Genomic DNA, 20,443 nt, shown 5'->3' on the forward strand with positions numbered 1-20,443 from the left:
ATTCAAGTTCTTTTATAATATACCCAAGAAACAGTCTTTTAGCCTCCAAGTAGGGGCACTTAGTAGTGGGGAACTCCCTGAGTTAGTTTGACTCTTCTTTTAAGAGCTCTTTGCAACATTGAGCTAAAGTATATCTTTCTACAGTTTCAACTCACTCATTACATTTGTATTATGCCTCAGTTCAAGAATATTGCTTTATTGTTCTCTCTTCTGCATCTTCAGCTTCTCTCTGCCGTCTTTTTGCTGCCATACACTGTGCTGGGTGATGGGGATATGGAGATGAATTAAACATGATTCCTGCCCTCAAGGAGTTCTCAGCCTAGTGAGAGTTTGACATGTACACAAAGAATTACAACAGTATGGTATGCTCTACAATGGAGGTATGTACAAGATACTGTGGGATTCAGAAGAGAAATCATTTGACTGAATCTGGACATGCAAAGGTTAGAGAACTGATGATTAAGTTGAATCTCAAAAAAAGTAAAGATTGACTAAGCAGAAAAAGTATGGAGATTAGAAATAGAATGATAAATTGGGAATTACAGTTAATTCATGAAATTAGGTTGTAAATGTGGGCTGGGAATAGACCTTTATATAGTGTGAAATGAATCAAGTGAAAGTGAAGTTGCTCAGTTGTGTCCGACTCTTGTTGTGTGTGACCCCATGGATTGTAGCTCACCAGGCTTCTCCGTCCATAGGATGTTCCAGGTGAGAGAGTATTGGAGTGGGTTGCCGTTTCCTTCTCTAGAGGATCTTCCCGACCCAGGGTTTGAACCCAGGTCTCCCGCATTATAGGCAGACACTTTACTGTCTGAGCCACCAGGGAAGTCTTATTTTGAATCAAAGCAAATTAAATTTGGATTTCATTTTGAGTGTTTTAAGAAGGGGATGCTTTTGATGGTCACTGAGATGGTAGTAAGTTATGGAAGATTTTCGGATCTAGACAGGGAGATCAGTTAGAAGGATACTATAGTAGTTAAGATGATAAGTGATCTAAAGCTGGAAGGAGTGACAATGAAGATAACCTCTTAAATACAATGTTAAACAAATTATAGATATAATTAGAACATGGGAAAATTTAGGCTTTCAGACTGGCAAATGGGTATCCTCCATCCCCACCTTGACCTTCATGAAAGATCCTTGCATGTTTTATTATTTAGGTGTTGCCATTGGTTTCTTCAAGACCAGGGCTTGGCTGCATAGATTTTGCAAGTTCTTTTAGGGGGTGGGGCAGCCATATGTGAAATGTCGACTCTAAGAAAGACAACTGAAGAGCCGCAGACTTCTCATAGTGTTACTAAGTTCTTGATCCTTCTCATCAGTAGCAGGGCTACCCACACTGTCACGTATCTTCCAAAATATTTTTTACCAAAACTGGAGGCTTTTATACCCTCTCAAGGAAGAAATGGCCTTGGTTGTTATTGTCTTAATGCTTTATTTTGCTTAAGGATTTTTGAATGTTTATATCTCCTGGTAAAAAATATTTACAATAATTAAAAATATAAATATATCCTGAATTTATTTTCTTGTTTCTCAAAGCAATATAAATACAATGTTTGGCAAATTCTCTCCTTAAGGCTCAGAGGATTCAGAGAATGGCCTTCTGTGACTAGAATAATTGATTGGAGAGTATGTTTAAGTAGACCTTTTGTATTTTCAGTGAACCTTATGTAACTAGCCATGCTGAAGAGCAGTGGAGGGGAGAAGGGTTGGAAGAGGAAGCCCTGAGCAGGACAGCAAAACAGTACAGTGACAGTTTGGGCCTTGCACTCAGATCTAGTCTCATACTTACCAATGTAGTTTTGAGCATGGTTTTTCACCTCTCTGTGGTACTTTATTTCTTCTTATGTAAAATAGAATTAGTGATATCTTTTTGCAATGATGAGTGGGGGTGGGAATATAAGGATTTAATGGGATTATTTGTGTAAATTGCTTGGAACAGATGTGGGGTATGCTGAATGCTATATGAACTGTAGCTGTTGATAATGATGTTAACCTTGACAAGGATTTAAAAAACATAGTTAACTAAAGGTACTTAACATTTTATATTGTCAATAAGGATGTTGGGGTTTGCAAAAGAAAGTAAAGCTACCTGATCTCAAGGTTTTCAGTGGCATGCTAGAGGGAAGTCACTTTTCTGCTTTTTTTTTCCCCCTCTGCCAAATAGGTTGGGAAACCAGATGACTTTTGTCCATGCCCTGATCACTAATCTATTGCATTTGCTCTTATTTCCAAATATAAAACTGTTGAAATTTTGTATAATACCTAAACTGAATAAAGTTATCCTAAAAAATGTAGAAAAATACTTTGGAATTGGTCAAAACTGGATTTGAAACCTATTACTAGCTATGTGATCTAAGGCATGTTACTTAACCTAATTGAACCTCAGTTTCTTAATCTAATATATAATAATTAATTTGCAGGGTGTTCATGAGGATATTGTAAAGTGTGTGTTATAAGCACGCTATAAATTACAGCTATCATTGTTAGTTCTTGGGACATTCACCGCATGACAGAAACAACAGCAGGCCCTGGTGGCTGGGAGGACTTCATGGATCCAACAGCAACCTGAAGAAATCCTACTCGGATGGATATAATACAACCTGCTAAGTGTCCTAGCACTTATCAGGTTGTATTATCATTGTCCGTGTCTATGGCTCTCGTCTACCAGACTCTAAATTCCTTACAGGCAAGGACAGTGCCTTATTCATCTTTGTATTCGCAGTGCCTAATCCGGTGCACATTGTAGGCCTCATTAAATGTTTGTTGAATGAAAAAATGAATCATCAACAGACATTAATTGGGCGCCTGCTCTGTGATCTCCATGGGCTCATCTTGTCCCCGCCAGTTGCCTACAACGTCCAAGCTGTCTTCAATATGCTTTCTTCTGAAGCTCACTCCTGTCTTCTAATTCTTTTGCCAAGGACTTTTCTGTGTAGTGCAAAGACAGCAAATATACTTCATCTCAAGTACCATCTCCAGTCAATTGATAGTACCTGTCTTTATTATGTTCTATAAAAACAGTTCTGAAGCCAGGTGTCAACTCAGTATGAAAGAGGATTATAACTAATTAGTGATGTTTGCTGGGGGTGGGGGAAGGGGATTAGCAGCATACGTGCCATATATATGTCATATTTAATATTGTGTTTTCCATGAAATACTCTGTTTCCATGCCTGTATTTTAGTCTTGGCTACTTGCAGATGTTGCATTGCTGCTGCTGCCACCACTGCTGTTACTACACTACACTTGCTACGAGTTGTTCCTTGGGTAGGACCAGAGTGATCATTGATCAGAAACTCATCCTCACAGTCTGGGGTTTGCTCCTGTTGCTGGTATTCACAGTTTTCCCCTTTCAACTTTACCTCAGCTAACCCCTTACCTACATTAACAGGTAGGCCTTTGGTTTATGTTCACCACTCAACAGGCTCATATTTCCTTTTTATTATTTACTGTGATTAATCATTGCTTCATGAGAAGCCTTCTATTAGAAGATGTGACAACTAGAATACAAGTTAAACCATTCCATCAAGGCCCTACAGTGAATCATATAAGCTCCCTTTTAATATAGGAGAAAATTGAGCATACTCACACACTATAAGGCAAGGGAGAAGGGAGATATTGTACATATAGGAGAGAGATGATAACATATGGCTCTTAGAACATAGGCGGAGGGCTAGCCTTAGATCAAAGGAGTTACCTCTTTACTGGGGCATAGTGATAAGAATAGGAATTAGAAACAGTACTGATAAGGGTGTTGGAGATTTTTAATTGTAGAGGTGGGTGAGAGGAAGCTGACCAGGGACAGGATTACAGAAACAAGAGTCTTAAGAAATATCCAGGCCATATCAAAGTGAGCAACTAGTTTGAAACTTGATTAGAGACTCAGGAAAAGAAAAGGTAATCTTGGGCCATTGTCACAAGTAGCATTTGGTCGCCTAGAATTGATTTTGCTTGATTGAGGGATAGGGGCTTCTCAGGTGGCTCAGTGGTAAAGAATCCGCCTGCCAGTGCAGGAGCCACAGGAGATGAGCAGGTTCGATCTCTGGGTCGAGAAGATCCCCTGGAGGAGGGCATGGCAACCCATTCCAGTATTCTTGCCTGGAGAATTCCATAGACAGAGGAGCATGGTGGGCTACAGTCCAGAGGGTCACAAAGAGTCAGACATGACTGAATGAGCATGATTGAAGGATGGACAGCTAGCAAGAGAAGAGTTAAACACCAATGGATTTGAGTATCCAGATTGTATATGGAAGGAAGGTCAGAGTCTACATAGAAAAAGTGGCCTTAGTATGATCAGGATGGGTGCTGAGTCTTTGGAAAATGGTATGATAGGATCTATATCAGAGACTGAACTTTGGAATGGTAAAATTTAAAAACTGGAGTGATCAAGATACCCATGATGCTAGGATGTCAGATGGTTGTTTACTTGGGTATTGAAATGACCCAGGATTATAGCAAAAGCTGGATTAGGAATGAACACTGAGGGCTAGATAAAATAGGTTTCAGTGACTGAAGAATGATCTGGGGGTGGCACATGACAACTGTACAGGTGCAAGAGAAGAAAGGATGCAGTGGGTGGAAATTACTAGAAGATGCAAAAACTGTTGTTTTCCATTGCACTGAGGTTTTGGCTGGCAGAATGCACATCTAAAATGATTCCCTTCTCTATCAAGTGCTTATTCTATGCCTGACATTTTGCTGTGTGCCATATGTTTCTCCCTTTTGGTCTGTCACATATCCTGTGTGAAAATAAACAGCAATCCCAGGTGAGGGTTAGGGTTAGACTGCTGGCCCTTAGCACTGGTGCAATCCTGTTGCCATCTCCTAACTCTTTGAAAGAGCAGAAGGCTGGTCATCTGCAAGTGTCAGAAAAAGATTTAGGATCAAAATTTCCCCTTGACCTTGATGTAGCTTGATTACATGGTACATGCTTTTGTTGGCTGTGTTCCATAATATGCTTTGGCCTCTGAACCTCTGAGTTGAGGAGTGAACTAGAACTGTCCTTTAAAAGACAGGCACAGTTCCTTAAAAACACATATTAATTCAGAACGAGACACAGTCCTATTATCTAATTGAGCTTTTAAGATAAAGAGTAGACAAAAGAAAGCCCACATCAGTGGATGAATAACAAAACCACTTTGTAAAAGCCATTTAGGGTCAGGATACATCCAGTTTAGTGGCCCTGTTGTAGATGTTCCCTGTGTTGTTGGGAAGGAGGGCTGGGAATTGATGCAAAGAAATAGCCCTTAGAACTTGGAAGGTAAAGTTTAGGGTGAGTCTCTGTGAGCCCTCTGACACCGCATGCAGTCCTTTTTCTTTTGTTATAGTCTTCAAACGAGTCAATATTCCAATGAAGGTTTAGAGCCAGTGTGTTAGAGTGACCAGGCCTTCAGACAGCCTATCCCCTCCTGTGGGGGCTGCTGTATATTTATTCCTCAGGAGAAGCTGGTAGAAGACTTCATGAAGGAGAAGAAAAGGAAAAAAATCAAAGGATGACTACAGCCTCTCTTCATCTCAGCTTTGCAAAGCATGACTCAACAGAGAGATCACATTCTTGAAGACTCTCCAGACCACAGGTTGCTCTTTTCAATTGCATACTTAGCCCTCTCAGTTCCTTTCTGTTTTCAGAAGTTGTACTCTATGTGTATATATGAACTATCACTTCCCATAAAAAGGACCTCATGTAGTCAAAAACTGCCAGATCTCCAATGCTGAAATATAGAATATAGGCCCCCAGAGATGAGTTTTAAGTTTCAGCAACATAAAACCCCAGCTTTATGGAAGGAAGGCAGTTAGTTGACTTGAAAGTAACCCCAGCCCCTGTGTTTATAATCCTTTTTCCTTCAGTCCCATGACTGAGATATACTGATTAAAGCAAATAAAAGCCATAACTTTCTACTTCCTCTGGCACTGGGAGTTTTTCTCCTTCACTATCACTTCTTTCCATCTGTTAAAAACCAAGGAGGTATGAATGCTAAGGTTGGGGTTGAATTTGTCATAATTACTGCTTTAGTTGGGGAATACTCATATTAATCAGCCTAATACCAACTCCTATCTTATCTCCTGGCAGCCACCACAGACACTAACCACAGCCAGCAACTGGACCTCAGCCCTGGGATTTACTCTTGATGTCTCAACTGATTATGAAATCAGTAGGAGAGCTTGTATCCCTTTCTAACTTGCTCATCAGAGATTTTAAGATTTGCATACATGTGGTATGTAAGGACACAAATCTTAGGGGTTAATAGTAAACTGTCAGGAGTCCTGGTTACTTTTTGTCTCTTGGAAATGGGAAAGATAGGGTATGGGAAAAGTGGAAAGTCTTATACCTTTCAGATATTCTCAGTGATTGCTCAGGACACCCATAATCACATCTTCTGATGCCTTATCTTATATCATGCCTCTCCTTTCTTCAGAATCGCAGTACACTCCTTGCTCTCTCTAGCCACTTTTCATTTCCTGCTCCACGCTGATGGGTTTTAGCAAGTGTTTTTTCTTTCCCTTCCCCCAGGCCATATGTCTGTAACAGGCCCCAGCTGGGAAGAGCCTTATTGTGAATGACTGAATGAAACTTCAATGAATCTTGGGAGTGACCTCATGTTTCTCTCTGGATATGTGGAGAGAAGGAGTGCAGTGCAGAGAGGAAGGAGAGGGAAACTATGATATCCCATTATAGAGTAACAAATGCTTGACATTTTAGTGGGTATTAGACCTAAAAGTCTACATGATTGAAGGAAGCAAACCATGATCTCTGCTGTTTGTGAGTGAAGATAGGAATGAACTCATTTCCTTGAAGAATGAAGGGAGGGAGGGAGAAGAAAGAACTGAAGGAAGTCATAAAATCCTTTACTTAATTGGAGGAAGCACTGAGACTCACTTCATGAACTTGTACTTTTTAAAGGTAGATTGAAGATAAGTTGTTGTGCTGCACTATTTCTGTTGCTACTCGTGAGAGTCACTACCAGCCTCTCTTCTCAGGTAGGTCTGCCTTTGTGGAGGTTTCTGTTGACCTTTATAAAGAAAGAACCCCCAAAAAAGTTTGCAACTTAGAAGAACTCTCTGGTTCAATGACAGGGTGTTAAAGGGGTTGAGGACAGAGGAAATGACACAAATAGTACCATATAGCTCCATTTTTATTTTATTTTCTCTTTTTAATAGGATTAATGAATGGGCCAGAAACCGTGGGCAGAATGACTTCAGGCAACCCCAAACACCAGATATTGGCATAAGGAAACAGTACAATGAAAAGTCAATACTTGGACCTTTGTCATTCCACAAAGCATGATGTACTATCTAAAACAAAAAAGAAGAGCTGCTTTGGAGAAGGGTTTTAAAAGTTTGTTTCATCAGAAGAAAGATTTAGAAGAGGGAAAACTTCCAGTTATATAAGATGGGCATTTAGCTTTTAAAGGCATCTGTCCCCTGTGTAGGTCATTGAGATTGATACCAGGAGCAGACTGTGGCTGCCAAAGACAGTTTAACTAAGTGGTTTCATGCTCCTAGAGAGATGGTGTCACTCTCTTGTCTCTCACTTTGGTGGATATTCATCTGCAATGAGTCCAGTACCTGAAGGAGCAAGAGAACAACAAGTATACAGGGGGACAACAGTATGGCCTTCTGAGTGAAGATAGCAGCGGAAAATGTCATGAGATTGACTGCATTGGGCTGGGCTTGTTCTTTTAAAAAAAAAAAAACAAGTCTTATTTTTGATGATAAAAGTAACAGGTGGTCATAGTTAAAAAAATAAAGTGAAAGGTATAAATTAAAAAGTAAAGAATATGATTTTACAACTCAAAATCTTATCATTTGCATGTTTCCTTTTACAACTTTAAAAAAGTGTAACAGTTTAAAATTGACATTGTACTTGTTAATCTCCAACTTGCTCATTTGAAAATAAATAAGCATTTTTCCATGTCATTAGAATTACTTAAAAACACTATATTGTGTCACATAATATTTCATAAGAAAAATCCACCAAGCAACTGAGAGCTCTTTTCAGTTGTTGAGAAATCACATATACAATCAACAGCATACAGAAGATTTAAACAACACAAATTACAAGCCTTACAAAATGTGAATAGAAATATATACACTTCTGACTTGAGTTACAGAAAACACAATTCATTTGAAGTACATTTGGAATGCTTGCAAGAATTGATTCTTGGGAGAAAGAACAAGATGGCAGAGAACAGGATGTGAAGCTCACCCTCTCTCATAAATAAAACAAAAATACATCTACATGTGGAATAATTTTCACAGCATATCTATTGAACACTGCCAGAAGACCTCTGACTGCTAAAAAGGCAAGAAAGTCACAGTGTAACTGGGTGGGAAAAAGGAAAGCAAGAAAGGAATCAAGATGGGACCTGCATCCCTAGGAGGGAACTGTGAAAGAAGAAAGGGAGTTTCACAGCCTCAGAGGAAAATGCAATAGCCATTTCTCTGCAGCCAGAGCAGAGGGAGAACTGCACAGATGGTGAGTGCTGATGTCCTGCACTCCTCAGCCTGACACGCACATCTTCCAGTGCTGGTGGAGGCTGGATACTGAAACTCGGGCTTCAGAGATAAAACCCTGTGAGAGGACTGGGATAGGCTATGGGTAGACAGGCCGGGGGAGGAGTGGGAATCCTACCAGGGTCCAGCCCTGGTTGGATCCAGGGATTCCCTCAGGATGACGGTGTTGGTGATTAAGGGATAGCAAAGGCTGAGAGATTTATTAGAGGCTCAATAATAACTGGTTTACGTGGGAAATCAATAAAGTTCGTGACACCAAACTTGCTCTGACCACGGAGGCCGCAGGTGCCCTCTCGAATAGCGGAAGGTGCCCCACCTTAGGCACCTTCTCGAGTGGGTCTTAGAAGCCCAGGCAAATAAGTGGTCACAGAGGACCCCCGGGCTCCAAATTATTTTGGCATGAAGGAAGAACAGAAGAGAAAAGGAGGAAAAGGAAACAACGACACAGGGAGACCAAGCTTCGGTGAGCAAGGCCCATAGCTTTATTTTCAACGGGCTTTTATACTGTAAGTTGCACATAGAGGATAATAGGGGGTGTGAAATCATGCAAAGTCAGCAGTCTTTGATCCTTATTGAGACCAGGCTTTCTTTTCTGTAAATTTATGGTATACAAATACAAAAAGATTTACATCATCTTCTGGCCAGAAGGCCTATTAACATTTTATGACTCTGACAAAGGTTTGTCAACCATAAGACTTATTTTCTCTAAGAGTAATTATTTTAAAGTTTGGCGCCATCCTCCGAAGGTGTTAGATAAAGTTACATTCCTATAGGGCAGAGGTGCAGTGGGTTTACAACAAAGGAAAGAATTTATTACCTTAAGGGTCTAAAGTCGCTAACACCAAGGCCACTACTAATTTTTTCTGCATACCAACTATATTAATACACATTCAAGGATACAATACAGGGGATGTGGAAACTTGGCAGCAAGCATTGGCTCATCAATGAAATCTAGTTTTATTCTGACAGCTTCTAACTCTCTGAGAGGCTCTAAGCTATTTGAATATCTTAAGCTTCCCGTGCTTCTCAAAGTTGGGAGACTGTAAACAATCGTATGCATAGCTGTAGGAGTCCAGGTAAACTTGTCAGGCAAGTTTGCCATCTGAGGGGTTTGTGAACTAAAACACTCTTGTCACACCCAGGAACTTTATTAACTGGAGCTGTAAGTTAACTCTTTCAGAGAGACAGATGGTGGTGGGGGACAGCCCCCCATAAAAGAGGTGTAGGTGAGAGCACAAAGCAGTAAAGCAGGCAGACTCTGGATTTGGGGTAGATGCTCAGGCAGGCCCAGAGGGGCACCCCTCGAGTTCTGGCTTGCCTTGCCCACCAGAAATCTCCCACATAATCTTGTTATGGGTGGGGACTCCCGTGCTGGCTCCCGGCAGAATCCAGTGCAACTGTGGCTGGGAGTGTAAGCGGAGGAAGCCTGGGCCACCTTAGAGTCCAGTTGCCATTGTTTGTGGGGTGTATGAGGGGAGGGATTGCACTGGATTATAGACTTTTTCCCTGTGTGAATGCTCACAGAGGGCAGGACACTACCTACACAGGCTCCAGGGACTGTTGCAAATCACTACCACCTGCCCAGAAACCAGGAGTGGTCCTGGGCCCCTGCTGACACCCATCCAAACTCCAGGAGTGGTTGTACACTCATGTGCTACCATCATATGTCCCAGGCATGCACCTGAGCTGTCTGCCTGAGCTGAGAACCCCAAGATCAGGCACCCACCACTACATCTGCCCACCCCCTATCAAGGGGAAAACAGCAAAGGCTGAGGAAAGGGGCAAAAGACAATTCTCCAAGACCACAATTGATGTATCTCCTAAACTTAGGTAAATATAGGTGAAATGGAGCAGAGGAACCACTCCCAGTTAAAAGAATGAGCATTTCCCTGAAAAAAATTAACAATAAAACAGGCCTCTTCAGTATAACAGACACAGAGTTCAAAAGGGAAATAATGAAAATATTGAAGGAATTAAGAAAGGCTCTCTACAGAAATGCAGAGTACTGTAAAAAGGAACCAGAAACTATAAAGAAGAACAAAGAAAAAATAGAAAACTCATTTTGCAGAGAAAAGCTCAACTAAGGCCAATGAAAATCAGAATGAACAATGGAGAAGAATGAATAAGTGACTTGGAATATAGAATAATGGAAATCATCCAATCAGAATAGCAGACAGAAGGCCAAACTGGGGGAAAAAAATGAAAGCAATATAAGAGACCCATGGGATAATATAAAGTGTGCCAAACTATGCATAATAAGGATTCCAGGAAAAGAAAGAGAAAGGGGGGGTCGAAAATATATTTGAAGAAATTATGCCTGAAAACTTACAAAACCTAAAGAAGGAAACAGAAATCCAGGTACAGGGAACACAGAAGATGGATGCTTGTTTATCCCAAACAATATAAACCCAAGCATATCTACACCAAGACATTTTAACTGAAATGGAAAAAGTTAAAGATGGGATTCTTAAGGAAGCAAGAGAAAAACAGTTAATTATAAAGGGACCCCCATAAGGATAACAGTTGATCTCACTACAGAAATGTTGCAGGCCAGAAGGAAGTGGAAAGATATATATTCAAAGTCCTGAAAGGGGAAAATCAACAATTAGGATACTCTACCCACTTAGAATAGGAGAGAGGAAGAATTTATCAGAGAAGCAAAAAATAAGAATATAGCAGTACTAAAGGGAATACTGGAAGTTCTCTAGAAAAGAAGTAAAAATCCATAGGAAAGGGAAAATCATAACTGGAAAATAAGTCAATACACAGATTTGGAAAAAAGAAAATGTGTAACAGTGATAACCACAATGAACAGCAAGAAAAAAAAAAGATGTAAAAGAGGACATCAAAATCATGAAATTTGGGGGTAGACAGTAGGAAAATGTAGATTTTTTTCCCCCAGAATGTGTTTGAGCCTATTGAGACTACTAGTCTAAGGTAAGTAGATATAGAAAGGGGTTTACATATTTGACAGAGTAACCGCAAATCAAAAGCATACAATAGATTAAAAAAAAAAAAAAAAAGAACATAAGCATTATATGAGAGAAAATCATCATGCCACAAAAGGAAAAATAGAAAAAGAAAGGAACAAAGAAGAAACATAGAATCAATGACAAAACAAGGTTTAAAATGGCAATAAATACATAACTATCAATAATTACATCAAATGTCAAGAGACTAAGTGCTCCAAAAGAAACAGAGTAGCAAATTGGGGGAAAATGTGAGCCTATGACACGCTGCCTACAAGAGACCCACTGTAGGGCAAAGGACACGCACAGATTGAGACTATGGAAAATATTTTATGCAAATAGAAATGATAACGCGGGTGTCACAATATCATATATCAGAGAAAATAGACTTTAAAACAAAGGCATGAAGAAAGATAAAGGAGGAATATATAATGATAAAAAGATAATATAGGATTCTCTACTCATCAACATATATACACCTAATATAGGAGCACCCAAATACGTATCAGACCTAAAGGAAGAAACTGACAGGAATATAATAGTAGGAGACTTTAACACCCCACTCACATCAATGGAAAGATCTTCCAAACAGAATCAATAAGGCAACAAATATTAAATGATAAAACAGACTTGATATTTTCAGGACATTACATCAAAAAAAAAAGAAAGAAAAATACACATTGTTTTCAAGTGCACATGGAACATTCACTAGGATTGACCACTTACTATCGCACAAACCAAGCTTCAACAATTTAAGAGTACAGAAATTATTTCAAGCATCATTTCTGACCACAGTGGAATAGAACTAGAAATTAACCACAGAAAGTGAAATGAAAAAAAAAAAAAAATGATTACATGGAGACTAAACAACATGCTACCAAAAACCCAATGGGTCAATCAGTTCAGTTCAGTTGCTCAGTCGTGTCCGACTCCTTGTGACCCCATGAACTGCGGCTCACCAGGCCTCCCTGTCCATCACCAACTCCTGGAATTTGCTCAAACTCATGTCCATTGAATCAGTGATGCCATCCAACCGCCTCATTCTGTCGTTTTTGAGACTGCATCCAAGTACTGCATTTCGGACTCTTGTTGACCATGATGGCTACTCCATTTCTTCTAAGGGATTCCTGCACACAGTAGTAGATAAAATGGTCATCTGAATTAAATTCACCAATTCCAGTCCATTTTAGTTTGCTGATTCCTAGAATGTCGATGTTCACTCTTGCCATCTCCTGTTTGATCACTTCCAATTTGCCTTGATTCATGGACCTAATATTCCAGGTTCCTCTGCAATATTGCTCTTTACAGCATTGAACCTTGCTTCTATCACCAGTCCCATCTACAACTGGGTGTTGTTTTTGCTTTGGCTCCATCCCTTCATTCTTTCTGGAGTTATTTCTCCACTGATCTCAAGTAGCATATTGGGCACCTACCGACCTGGGGAGTTCATCTTTAAGTGTCCTATCCTTTTGCCGTTTCATACTGTTCATGGGGTTCTCAAGGCAAGAATACTGAAGAGGCTTGCCATTCCCTTCTCCAGTGGACCACATTGTGTCAGAACTCTCCACCATGACCCGTTGTTCTTGGATGGCCTCACAAGGCATGGCTTAATTTCATTGAGTTGGACAAGGCTGTGGTCCATGAATGGGTCAGTAATAAAGAGGAAATTAAAAATACCTTGATTGATTTGCATATATTGAACTATCCTTTTGAACTTGGGATGAATTCTACTTGGTTGTGGTGTATGATTTTTTTTATGTGCTGTTGGGTTCGGTTTGCTAATGTTTTGTTGAGAAACTTTGTAGTATTCTACATGGGATCTGAAACAGAGAAAAAAAGGGGGGAATATTAGGTAAAAACTGAGTAAATTTGCATGAAATAGCTTTAGTTAATAATGTATCATTTTTACTTTGCTAATTCTAAAATATGTATTATAACAATGAAAGATTTTGTAAAACACGGAACTAGGTTGAGTATATGGAAAATTTCTGTACCACCTTTGCAATTTTCTGTAAATCAAGAATAGTTGTAAATTAAGAATTAATTAAAATTCAAGGTACTTGCCTAGTGGCTCAGTGGTAAAGAATCCACCTGCCAATGCAGGAGACACAGATTTTATCCCTGGTTCAGGAACATCCCATATGCCACAGGACAACTAAGCCCATGCACCACAACTACTGAGCCTATGCTCTAGAGTCTGGGAGCCACAACTAACAAAGCTTGAATGCTCTAGAGCCTGTGCTCCACAACAAGACAAGATACCCCAATGAGAAGCCCATCCACCAGAGTAGCCCCCACTCTCCACAACTAGAGAAAAGCCTGCACAGCAACAAAGACCCAGCACACCCAAATAAAAAAATCAAAAAGAAAAAATAAAGTTCAAAAAATAATTGATTCTCCATTAAAAAATTATTTACTAATTTATAGAATTGGTATCATAGCATCCATGTTGTCAGGCTATATTGCAATTAAGTTATATGTTAATAGGGTAAATAAAACATCTACCTAGAGGGTAAATAAAACATCTACCTATATTTTGCAATTAAAAACAAAAATATATGGATCAAAGAAATCATAAGGGACAAATTAAAATACTTAATGTTTAAACATAATGAAAATACTACATATAAAAAGCACGATGAAAGCGTGGTTTGAGGGAAGTTTACAGCCTTAAATATGTATATTAGATGGCAGGGTGAAAATTAATCAGCTAGGTATCCAACTTACAAACATAGTAGGAACAACGAGGGAGGAGGGAGCAGAAGTAAGAAGGTATTAAAGGCAAAAGCATAAATTCATAAAATAGAAAATAAAGACAAAGAAGGTCAATAAAATTTCACATTTCTTTTAGAAAGCTAATAAAATAGACAAAAATGTGGTAGATTCATCAAGATGAAAAGGTACAGGGAAATAATATGAAAGAAAGGGAAAACAAAGATGAAAAGGGAGATTAAGAAGAGTAAGGAACAGTTTCAACAATTTATGTGAATAGGATTGAAAATTTAAAGGAAACTAAAAAATTCCTAGAAAAATGTAACTTAACAAAACCAATTCAAGAACAATATAGGAAATCTTGTATAGTCCCATAATATATTTAGTTATTAAAATCTTCCATGAAACCCAAGTAAATGCTTTCTACCAGAAATTAATTTCAAATAAAAATACATAGATAATATTGTATTATGCAAACACTAATCAAAAGAAAGTTGGAGAGTCTACATTAATATAAAAAATTAGACTTCAGAAGAAATACTCAAGATAAAGATAGACATTACATAATGATAAAGACGGCAATTTACCAAGAAGACATAACAATAACTGAAGCAAGAACTGAGAGAACTGCAAGGAGACAGACAAGCCCACAATTATATCTGGAGATTTCAATACTTTACTCTTACAGATTACTAGAGAAGCATCACACGTCCTGATCTCAAACTATACTACAAAGCTATAGTAATCAAAACAGTATGGTACTGGCACAAAAGCAGACATACAGATCAATGGAACAGAATAGAAAGGCCAGAAATAAACCCACACACTTACAGTCAATTAGTCTATGACAAAGAGGCAAGAACATACAAAGGGGAAAAGACAATCTTTTCAGCAAGTGGTACTGGGAAAACTGGACTGCTACATATAAAAGGTTGGAAATGGAACATTCTCTAACACCATATACAAAAATAAACTAAAAATGGTTTAAAGATCTAATTGTAAGACCAGAAACCATAGGACTCCTAGGGGAAAACATAGGCAGGACACTTTGACAAAAATCATAGCAGTATTTTTTGGATATATCTTCCCAGGCAAGGGAAGCAGAAACAAACAAATGGGACTGCATTAAACTAAAAAGCTGCACAGCAAAGGAAGCCATTGACAAAATGAAAAGGCAACCTACTAAATTTAGGAAGAAGATATTTACAAGTCATATCTAACAAGGGGTTAATATCTAAGATATATAAATAACACCTACGATTGAATGGTAAAAATCTCCCAAATCAAAAAACAGGCAGAGAATTTAAATAGACATATACACACACAAAAGAATGAAATCTTGTCATATGTGACATGGGTGGACCTTATGGGTATTAGGCTAAGTGAGATAAGTCAGAGAGACAAAGACAAATATGAGTTCATTTATGTGGAATTAAAAAAAAAATGCTCAAAGACACAGAGAGTGGACTGGTTATTGTTGGAGGGGAGGGGTTTGAGGGGTGAGCAAAATGGGTGAGGGGGGTCAAGAAATACAAATTTCCAGTCACAAATAAGGCTTTTGGATATTATTTACAGTATGGTGATAATAGTCAATAATACTATATTTCATATTTTATAACTCAGTGACAGAGGGAATCTAGACTTATTGTGGTGATCATTTCACAGTGTATACAAATACTGAATCATTATGCTGTACAGCTGAAATTAATGTTGTCAGTTATACCTAGATGAAAATTTAGACCATCCACTGGATCATCGAAAAAGCAAGTTCCAGAAAAATATCTATTTCTGCTTTATTATGCCAAAGCCTTTGACTGTGTGGATCACAATAAACTGGAAAATTCTGAAAGAGATGGGAATACCAGACCACCTGACCTGCCTCTTGAGAAACCTATATGCAGGTCAGGAAGCAACAGTTAGAACTGGACATGGAACAACAGACTGGTTCCAAATAGGAAAAGGAGTACGTCAAGGCTGTCTATTGTCACCCTGCTTATTTAACTTATATGCAGAGTACATCATGAGAAACGCTGGGCTGGAAGAAGCACAAGCTGGAATCAAGATTGCCAGGAGAAATATCAATAACCTCAGATATGCAAATGACACCACCCTTATGGCAGAAAGTGAAGAGGAACTAAAAAGCCTCTTGATGAAAGTGAAAGTGGAGAGTGAAAAAGTTAGCTTAAAGCTCAACATTCAGAAAACGAAGATCATGGCATCTGGTCCCATCACTTCATGGCAAATAGATGGGGAAACAGTGGAAATGGTGGCTGACTTTATTTTGGGGGGCTCCCAAATCACTGCAGATGGTAAAAGACGCTTACTCCTTGGAAGGAAAGTTATGACCAACCTAGACAGCATATAAAAAAGCAGAGACATTACTTTGCCAACAAGGGTCCATCTAGTCAAGGCTATGGTTTTTCCAGTAGTCATGTATGGATGTGAGAGTTGGACTGTGAAGAAAGCTGAGCACCGAAGAATTGATGCCTTTGAACTGTGGTGTTGGAGAAGACTCTTGAGAGTCCCTTGGACTGTAAGGAGATCCAACCAGTCCATCCTAAAGGAGATCAGTCCTGGGTGTTCATTGGAAGGACTGATGTTGAAGCTGAGGCTCCAATACTTTGGTCACCCGATGCAAAGAGCTGACTCATTGGAAAAGACTCTGATGCTGGGAAAGATTGAGGGCAGGAGGAGAAGGGGACAACAGAGGATGAGATGGCTGGATGGCATCACTGACTCAATGGACATGAGTTTGGGTAAACTCTGGGAGTTGATGATGGACAGGGAGGCCTGGCGTGCTACAGTCCATGGGGTCGCAAAGAGTCGGACACAACTGAGTGACAGAACTGAACTGAAAAAAGTTTAACAGAACAGTTAGCTAGAAAGTTAATAAGACATAAACAGCACTAGAATCAACTTGTCTTAACTGACACTTGTAGAACACTATACACAATAGCAGTCAAATTCATATTCCTTGCAACTGTACATGGAATGTTGCCCAAGATAAACTATATCCTAATTCATAAACTAACAGACTGGTTTTGTTCACTTAGCAATATGAATTTAAAAGTTCTCCATGTTTCTTCATGGCTTGATAACATTTCTTTTTTATCCCTGAATAATGTTTCACTTTGTGAATGAACGACAGTTTATCCGTTCATCTATTAAAGAACATCTTGGTTCCTTCCAATTTTTGGCCATTATTAATAATGCCAATATAAACATTAATGTGTAGGTTTTGGTGTAGTTCTAAGTTTTCATTCATTTGGATAAATATCTAGAAATGTGATTGCTGGATGGCACAATAAGTCTATGTCTAATTTTGTAAGAAACTGCCAAACTCTTCCATTTTGCATTCCCATCAGCAATGAATAAGAGTTCCTCTTGCTCCACATCCTTGGCCACATCTGATATAGTCAGTATTTAGAATTTTAGCCATTCTAACAAGTATGTAGTGATACTGTTGTTTTAGTCTACAATTCTTTAATGACATAAGATGTTGAGCATCTTTTCATAAACTTATTCTCCATATGTAACTCTTCTATAGTGAAATGTCTGTTCATATTTTTGGCTATTTGAAAATCAGTTTATTTTCTTATCATTGAACTCTAAGAGTTTCTTCTATATTTTGGAGAACAGTTCTTTATAAGGTATATCTTTTGCAAATATTCTCTCCTAGTCTGAACCTTCTCAGTCTCTTGACAATGTCTTGCAGAGCAGAAAATTTTCATTTTAATGAAGTCCAATTTATCACTTCTTTCTTTAATGAATCATTCTTTTGATGCTGAATTTAAACAAGTCATTGTCAAACCCAAGGTCATTTAGATCTTCTTCTATGTTATATTCTAGAATTTTTATAGTTTTGCGTGTTATGTTTAGGTCTATGATCCATCTTAAGTAACAATTTTTGAAGCATGTAAGGTCTGTGTCTAGCTTCCAATCAAGGCTTTCCATATCAAACCTCAAATGACAGGTTGCCAGCGTTTTTCTGTACCCTAAAATTCCAAATTGAAAAGACTGAATCCCTAGTGAGTGTAGCCAAGAGTTTAAGGGCTCCTTTCCTTAACTCAGTCCCTATTGACAGGATAGATATTCTACTGCAGGTGTGTCAGACCTTGAATACTGGAATTCTGACTTCTCCCCCTTGTCCCAGCTTTCTTATATAGGTCAGAGGTTTCACAGAGGGAAATAATAAGTCTGTACTTCAATAGACTACCACTCCACCCAGTACCCATAGTAGTTTTTCAGAGTTTTCCTAGGGTTAGAGGCAATCCACAAGAAAGTGAGCATGAAATCTCCATGAGCAAATGACTATGTGAAACAGAGTGTACACAAGTCCAAGGACAGTCTGCAAATCATTAGTTCCTCTCAATTAAGAGCAAGAAGATAAACCATAGACAGCTAGTTCACCAGAGAGAACCACAGAAAGATATAGCTAAGAAGAGAGAGGCCTCCTTGAAGTAGAACAACTCCCAAAGACAGCCTTCAACAACTATCATTTCATGAATTTAACTGGATTAGATTAATGAGAAATTTATTCCTCAGAGCATTGTTTAAAACATTATGACAGTCATCTAGTAATTAGTGGCACCTAATAGGTGATGTATAATGATATATAAATCAGTTTAAAAGAGAGTTCAGAGAAAGAGATAATCAAAGAGAGCACTGCTAAAATTTGTGATCCCAAAGTGACTATACATATACTTGAAACTTTACCCTCTGAGGAGCAACATCAAAAGCTTCACAATTTAAGTAACAGACTTCTTTAAAACAGCCCATCAAAAACAACAACAACAACAATAAGAAAAGAACAATAAAAAAGTCTTGGAGAGGGTTAGAGGTTAGAATCCAGTAACTGACATATTCCTTAATATGGCTAGTTTTTCAAAAATAAAAAATTATGAGACATCCAAAAAAAAAAAAAAAAGACCATGTGCCTCATAAACAGGAAATAAAGCAGATAACAAAAATTGCATGTGAGCAGGACTAGATGTCATATTTGACATCAGAGACTTCAAAGTAACCATTAGTTTAAAGAAATTTTGTTCAAAATATTAAAGGAAATGGGAGAAGAGCAAGATGGCAGCATAGGAAGACTCTGAGCTCACCTCCTCTCGTGAAACACCAAATCTATGCCTACATATAGAACAATTCCTCCTGAAGAAGCCCTGAAGGCTGATTAAACAACTATTTCACATAAAGGACCACACAGAAAGAAGTAGGAAAGACATAGATATGGTATCCATGAGAACCCTACCCCCTTTCAGGATGAGATAGAGTAGGGAGGGATATAGCTGAGTGGCCTGAGCATACACCCATGTTAGGACACAAACACACACACAAAACACGAAAACAAAGAACCAAAAATTAAAAACAACAACAAAAAAACGTTTATAGGGAACCTAGATTATACAGGAAAAAACCCGTTTACTATTTTAGAGCTTCTGCCAAATGGGCAAGGAACTGCTGGAGCCCTCTCTGGGGTCAGAGGCACTGGTCTGTGCCATTGTTGAATCCCCCTGAACTACTCCCAGTCCACAGTGGCTCTAGCTCTAGCCCCAGCTATCCAACCAAGGTGACCTCTGGCTCAGTGTTCCCTAGGGACTTCCCCAGCCAGGGCTGCTCTAGCTGCAGCTGACCTGTCAAAGTCACTAGACACAAGCAGTCTATACATGGGACACTTAATAACAGGGCCACTTCTTCAAAACCAGGAGACTTAGATGTTTCACATAATTCACAGAAGCAGAAACAAAACTCAAAATGAAGAGACAGAAGAATATGTTCCAAGTGAAAGAACAGAATAAAACCCCAGAAGAAAATCCCAAAGAAATGGTGGTAAGTAATTTACCTGATATAGAGTTCAAGGAAATGATTATAAAGATGCTCACCAAACTTGGGAAAAGAATGGAGGAAATCAATGAAAAAATGTAATAAATATTTAGAAAATATAGAAAAGAACCAATCAGAAATGTAAATACAATAACTGATATAAAAATATACTGAACAGAATAAACAGCAGATTAGATGATGCAGAATAATGGAGTAGTGATCGGCAAGATAGAATAATGGAATTCACACAAAACAGCAAAAAGAAAAAAATTTTTAAATGAGATGACTTTAAAGGACCTCTTGGATAACATTGGACATATCAGCACGAACATTATAGGGGTCCTGGAAGGAGAAGAGAGAAAGGGGGAAAAAAAAAAAAACTATTTGATGAAATAATGGCTGAAAACTTCCCTAACCT

The 20,443-nt window shown here is 38.7% G+C and overlaps 1 long non-coding RNA gene, 2 other non-coding genes and 1 pseudogene across 27 annotated transcripts in view; 3 read left to right on the plus strand and 1 right to left on the minus strand.

The window, feature by feature from the left end:
• Window positions 1–7,918, plus strand: part of LOC104970537 (uncharacterized) — an 83,302-nt gene extending 75,384 nt beyond the window's left edge. For 16 of the 24 annotated variants that reach the window (XR_009493540.1, XR_009493545.1, XR_009493538.1 and 13 more), the window contains 4 exons: window positions 223–5,577; window positions 6,072–6,216; window positions 6,903–6,979; window positions 7,160–7,918. This is a non-coding gene — a long non-coding RNA (uncharacterized lncRNA). Of the gene's footprint in view, window positions 1–222; window positions 5,578–6,071; window positions 6,217–6,512; window positions 6,980–7,159 lie in introns of all 24 variants that reach the window. The other 8 variants (XR_009493533.1, XR_009493535.1, XR_009493550.1 and 5 more) reach the window with 7 other exon arrangements.
• MIR374B (microRNA mir-374b) lies at window positions 2,571–2,665 on the plus strand. The gene has a single exon (NR_031314.1). It is a non-coding gene; the product is annotated as a microRNA mir-374b (primary transcript).
• Window positions 2,739–2,823, plus strand: MIR421 (microRNA mir-421). The gene has a single exon (NR_031062.1). It is a non-coding gene; the product is annotated as a microRNA mir-421 (primary transcript).
• LOC112445193 (NADH dehydrogenase [ubiquinone] flavoprotein 2, mitochondrial-like) overlaps window positions 7,117–20,443 on the minus strand; it is a 193,909-nt pseudogene continuing 180,582 nt past the window's right edge. Inside the window, exon 7 of the transcript XR_009493531.1 lies at window positions 7,117–13,304. The product of XR_009493531.1 is annotated as an NADH dehydrogenase [ubiquinone] flavoprotein 2, mitochondrial-like (transcript). The remainder of the gene's footprint in view (window positions 13,305–20,443) is intronic.

The sequence above is a fragment of the Bos taurus genome, chromosome X, assembly GCF_002263795.3.
Source record: "Bos taurus isolate L1 Dominette 01449 registration number 42190680 breed Hereford chromosome X, ARS-UCD2.0, whole genome shotgun sequence".
Lineage (NCBI taxonomy): Eukaryota > Metazoa > Chordata > Mammalia > Artiodactyla > Bovidae > Bos > Bos taurus.